This window comes from Nannospalax galili, unplaced genomic scaffold (genome assembly GCF_000622305.1).
Source record: "Nannospalax galili isolate Female #2095 unplaced genomic scaffold, S.galili_v1.0 scaffold1284, whole genome shotgun sequence".
Classification (NCBI taxonomy): Eukaryota; Metazoa; Chordata; class Mammalia; order Rodentia; family Spalacidae; genus Nannospalax; species Nannospalax galili.
In genome coordinates, this window is record NW_008351707.1 from 192,327 (window position 1) to 198,730 (window position 6,404).

Below are 6,404 nucleotides of genomic sequence, written 5' to 3' on the forward strand. Positions count from 1 at the left end.
GCTATATGTAGGGAAACCCTGTCTCAAAGAAAACCCAGCCAACCAACCAAACAGAAACCCAAAGAAAACTACATTGAAATTCTAGATCACCTCAGTCAAAGCAAATATTATTATTACTATTTTAATATTTATTATTTTTATCTTATGTATATGAGTGTATTGCTTGCATATATGTAAGTGCACCCATGTCGTGAAATGCCGGAGGAGATCAGAAGAGGGCATCAGAGTCCCCTGGAAGTGGAGTTATAGACAGTTGTCAGCTGTCACGTGGGTCTTCTGCAAGAGCAGTCAGGCTCTTAACAGCTGAGCCTATCTCTCCAGTCCCTTATTATTATTTTTTGATTAACAAAATTTTTATTGATTTTTTTGTACATTTCATATAATATATCTTAATCAAATTTAAACCCCATCCCCTCTATGGCCCCCTCATCAAATTTCAGGCACTGTGTCATATATGTTAAGTCCTATCCAGTCAAGCATTTGTATCCAGATGTCCCTCAGTACAAGTTCACCCACTGGAGTCTAGTCAACCTATCTTATTTAGAGTGACTTTGTTATTTTGGGGTTTTTTGTTTGTTTGTTTGTTTTGTATTTTTTGAGACAGGGTCTCCCCATAGATCCAGCTGTCCTGGAACTCACTATGTAGACCAGGTTGGCCTTGAACTCACAGAGATCCACTTGCCTCTGCCTCTCTAGTGCTGGAATAAAAAACATGTGCCACCATGTCCGGTTTAGAATGACTTCTTTAAGGAAGATCTACTCTCTCTCACCCCACAGTAATCACTTGCCAATAGTTCCTTGACTAGGGTTGGGGCCTGCTGCCTATTTCCCCCTTTCTATGCTAGGCTTTTGTCTGATTGAGTAATCATGGGTCTTGTGCATGCTGCCACCATTATTGCAAATTCATGAGCAAGTTCACAGAGGCCTGAAGGCCTCTGTTTCTTTATGTTCATGCACCAACTTTGGTTCTTACAATCTTTCCACCCTCTCTTCCACAATGGTCCCTGAGCTGTGGGTAGGTGAGATTTTTTTTTTTTAAAAGACTAATATTAAGAAAAAAAATAGCAAATGCTGGTGAGTATATAAGTAAAGGGAATACTTATATTCTGTTATTGATAATGTAAATTAGTTCAGCCACGTTTATTTCTATATAAGAGGATGGAAATGGTAGGAAAATAGTCTGTTATATCTAAGGCTAAGATTTTTTTCTTTTGTGTGTCAGACATTATTTTAAGTGGTTTGTACATTTTTACAATAACCATTTGCAGCATTGAGACTTTTTCTTTTGTCTGGGGCAGATACAACACAAACATCTACTCATTCCAGATTGGAAACCAAGGACAAACATAAACAATGATTCTACAGAAGTCCAGCTTGGTGAACCACTGAGTCTATTGGGGTTATTTACAAGAGTATATGTGAGCAGTTGCCTATATGTTTGAGCAGTTACCCCCACAAGCAAAGAGAACTCAAAGGCAGTGGCATCACCCCAAAGCCCACAGCAGTCTGTGTGCCAACTCATGAAAGCTCCTTTCCTGGGATCTCTGCAGAACACTGAGGCAGCTCAACAGGTCGAAGACTCCCCAAGGTATGTCTTCTGGGGGCAGCTTTGCCTCCTCGCTTCTCCCCAGCCCTTGTTTATTGTTGCTTTAACCTGGGCGAGAAGTCTTGTGAATCTTCTAAAGTTCAGTTCTTCAGGATTTGTAAAATTGCTTCCTGAGTCTCCTGAGGCTTGAGACTTCCTCCTGTCAAGAGTCTTTCAATCTGAGGGCATTACTGCACAACACCATTGCAACAACACCTTGAGGGTCAGCCTCTATTATTTCAGTTTTACAAATGAATGAGCCAAAACGTGGACAGATAAACTAATTTCTAATGATCTTTTGAAAAATGGTTGTACGCAGGAATTTAAGCCTCACTTTGCGCTTTAAGTATTTTTAACATGCTATAATTCAGATATTTGACTCAGTAACTTCTTACTGTTCTTAATAGAACAGTTCAGTATATTTCTACTATTAGGATTTATCCTGAATGGCATACTATCATTCACTATTAGACCATGTCATTCTAGATAAATCCTCATATAAACATTTAAAGAGAAATTTCAGCCATGTTCACTTATGAGTGTTTTAGAGTTATTTTCTATGTAATTCTCTGAAAACTGCTGTCAATAAAAATAGCTTTTTATGTTAGCTCAAGTGCAAAATTTATGTGCCAGGTGTTGGCCTTGTTAAATTGCTAGTGAAAACAGGGTTTTGTCAGCTGCTGGAAGAACTTTCCAAGGTGCTGCCTCTGGTTTGACAATTATTTTCAATGTTGTAAATTGATGTGTGGAAGGAAAAGAGTAGCATGCAAAATAAAACTAAGCCTGAACAACATAGAACATGAAGTAACTGAGGAACCGGACTTATTAAGACGAAGAGTGAACTGGTGCTGTATGTTAATTGATACAGTCCACTTGGAAAATGTACATCAGTGGGGCTGGAATTTAAGAGTGCTGACTGCTCTTGCAGAGAGGACTGGAGTTCAGTTCAAAGCAAACATGTCACATATCTGAAAATTGTCTGGAACTCTAGCTCTAGAGATCCAACACCTTCTTCTGCCTCTGCACTCACAAGCACATACCCACACAGAGACACATACACATATACGTAATTAAAAATACAGTAATCTTCAAAACAGAAAATACAAATTATTTAAAGAAAATGCCATTGAAAGACATGCTGTTAGTTAATAAAGATTTTAAAATAAGTTTTGCTCTTGCCTATTTTAGAAATTCAAGCCTGATACATGACTACATGAAGGTGATCTCTGAGCTCATCTGTGTGGGAAGTTTCTTCTCTGTTTCTTTCTGAGTCTTTATTTATTGTTCTGGCTTGAAGAATGTGAACCTAACTGCCAAAACCATTCTTCAAGAGGATTAAAAGAAATGTTTCTCCTGAAGAGGAAATAATTTTGCATTGTTGACATTGACCTTGTTTTAGCAGAGAGTGAAATTATTTTCATTACACATAGTCCTTTATTTTTCCTGTTGCTTTTTCCTTGGGTAGGGATTTATAACTGCATGGCATATTTCAAGAAATTGAGCAATCTGTCTCTGGGCAAAATGCTTACAATATGTAACAATTTGAAGGTCTGTTGGAAGGAATACAAGCAAGCAAAATTAATGCTGCAGGAATCTTGTGGATATCTCAAGCAAGTTATGGATGTTTATGAATGCCATCTATGTTATTTGATAAATTAATACATAAGGGTCTATATAAAATTCTGAATGAAGAAAAAGCATGCTTTAGACAATGGGATTTAAAGTTCCTGAAAAGATATTTGGATGAGAGCCAGGCTTTCAGACAAAACGAAAAGCCCAATAAATTCATAGTCTGAACTTCTGCTTTGTATTTGTGGCATGATATGTAATGAATGGGCTGGGAGAAGCAGAGGGGAACAGACCCACACTTTTGTTCCCACAGGAAGTGTGAACATATGGTTCTATGTACCTAACTTGTAGGCAGAACACTGTGTAAAGGCTAAGGTTCACTCTTGTTTCTTCATAAACAGTTTAATTATAGGACAGAAAATTAATTTTTTGTGAAGTGAGGACAAAGAAAAGACTATGTATATTGGTCAGACCTAGAATCAAATAATTTTTTTGTTTGAGATTTATTAATTTACTTTTATGTGTGTATGCATGCCTGAATGAGTTTTTATGTACACCACATGCATGCGGATGCCCACAAAATACTCTGGAACTGGAGTTACAGGTGATTGTGCATCACCTGATGTGAGCAATGGGAATAGAACAATAGTCCTCTGCAAGAGCAGTAAGAGCTCTTAACTGCTGAGTCATCTCTCCAGGTCCCAAATGTTCTCTTTTTCAGTCCAGAGTTGATTGCTACCTTGAAGCATCCTTGAATCTCAGAATCCCCATCTGTAAGCAGGCCTGATATTAATAATTATTCCATAAGCTAACTATGTGAGTTAAAGATCACAGAACACATTTAGAACATCATCAAGTACTTATCAGCAATCAGCCAATAGTGACAGTTCTTAAAACTCCACACTACTATTAGGTTTCCACACTAAATATTATCTTAATTTTCAGAAAACCTTTTCAAACAGTATTTATTTTTAAATCTTAATTGAGCATATTAAATTATCTCATAAATTTTTATTGTGTTTTTAAAACTCCATTTAGCTATTTAATTTTAAAAAATATTGAATTCTTTTGTATTTCATACAGAACATCTCAATCAATCTTAACCATCTTTATGCGTCCTACACCCTGGCATCCTCCCAAAGCCCTCCACATGGCTTCATACATTCTGCCATTTGTGTTAAGGCCTATTATGTCAAGTTAATGTCCTCAGACATTCCTCAGTGCAAGTCCATTCACTGAGGTCTGGTCAGCTCATGTAGAGTCTCTCTCTTTAGGAAGATCAGCTCTTATTCACCTAGCAGCAATCAGTTGCCAATATTTCTGCAGCTAAGATTGGTGTTTGCTGCCCATTTCCCCAGTTCTATGCTGGGTTTTTGTCTCCTTGATTTTGATACCATGGCTGTAGATTCTAAGGAGCAAGGTCCCAGAAGCTTGTAGAACTTTGTTTCCATAAGGTCATGTACCTCCTCCCTGGCTCTTACAAACTGAATGTCTTCTATGGACTGGGTACTTTTTTAGATACTAGACTAATATACATAGAGACTTTACACTTTGAATAACATAATATCACTTTATAATCTTTTTGAAATTGACATTTATCTTAAGAACATTAATAAGCCCTTACAATGTTACATTTTATTGAAATTTTTGTGATTTTCACACAGTATAAATTGATGGTAGCCAGATCCTGCCCTCGTCTGCGCTTCCCATTATTGCCCCCAGGCAGTTTAATGTACTCTATAGAGTTGCTTAGAGTTTCCTACACTAAAGACTTTTGTATGAACTTCCCAAATACACATTGATGTCTGTTCTCTCCATTCCTAATCAGTGGATAGGAGATTCCTCTGAGGTCTCTGTCTTCCATTAGAATAAGAGTTGTAACACTGGCTGACTTGGAGAAGACAGCTCTGGCCAATTTCTCTTGGATTGAGAAAGCTAAGTTACAGCAAAAGACAATCTTTCTCCCTAAATCTCAGTCCTCCACTTAAAGTAGCTAGAAGAAGTCTAGGTCTAATGGGAAAGTTGTAGATATTTTTAAATTTTTCTGTATTTCATTTAATACATCTTGATGCAAAACTCCAACATAGAATTGGAGAAATAGGTAAGAAACCTCAGTCTTAGGAACAATTAGCATCTGATCACTGATGGGTGAGAGAGAGTTGATCTTCTTTAAGGGAATGATAGGCTAAACAGGCTCCAATGGATGAACTCACACTAAGGGACATTTGGGGGACACAAACTTCACTCAATAGGCTTTAACATATATGACAGAAAGTACAAAATCCAGCTGGAGAGTGGAGGCTATGCAGATAGACCAGCCCTAAGTGACACATCTATAATGCAACCTCTGTACCTAAGGCTCAGAGAACATAGCAGAACAGTGGGCAGAGAGAATATAAAGGCATCTCTCAACTCTTACAAGCAAAGCTCCCTCATGCAGCAGACGATGATTAACACAGAAAGCCACATCTGGCCAAAATGCAGAGAATAAGAGACTGTAGAATGTGTTTCCATGGATAAGATTCATTAAATTGGAGAGTTTTAAGTGGCTACGTTAAGTCATTATGCTGGATTGTGGCTTATTGTGTGATTGGAGGCAACTTTTTATGCTTGAAATTAAAAGAGGCTACTGTTGCTCTCAGTTCAAAGTTAATGCTAAAATCTTGAGAAACAGAAATAAGTATCACCATTATATGGATGCATGTAAACTATGTTCCTATAAAACTGTTCAGTGTATTAAATGAGACACTGTGTGCTTGAGTCAGTACTTGGAATATTCTGGATGCTCCATGAATATTACTATGATCATGTCTCTTCATTCCACAGGAATCCTTTTTTCACTTTGGGCTTTTTCTGTACTTAATCCAGATTATTCCACCATTATAAAATTTGACATTTATTAATTCCTCTACATGTCAATGTCTGATTGATATACCTGGTAGATTAGCTCCGAAGTATAAGCCTCTGCTTCTTTCCCTATGTGTACCCATATTTTCCGCATTCTTTCACTCTCCAGGATCGTGTGGAAAACGGTCTCGAGAGGATTCCTGTGCAGTAGCTTCACTGTAATCTAGTCTTTAAACATTTCCAGTCTAACCAAAGCACCACAATTTTATCATTTCGATCTTTGACAATATGTTACTTTTCCAGCCACTTAAGACAAAAAGATTTAGCTCTTTTTCTATAATGTAAATGTTGTAGATAAATTTTAAAATTATGAATTTTTATTACAGAACAAATAAAGTTCTCT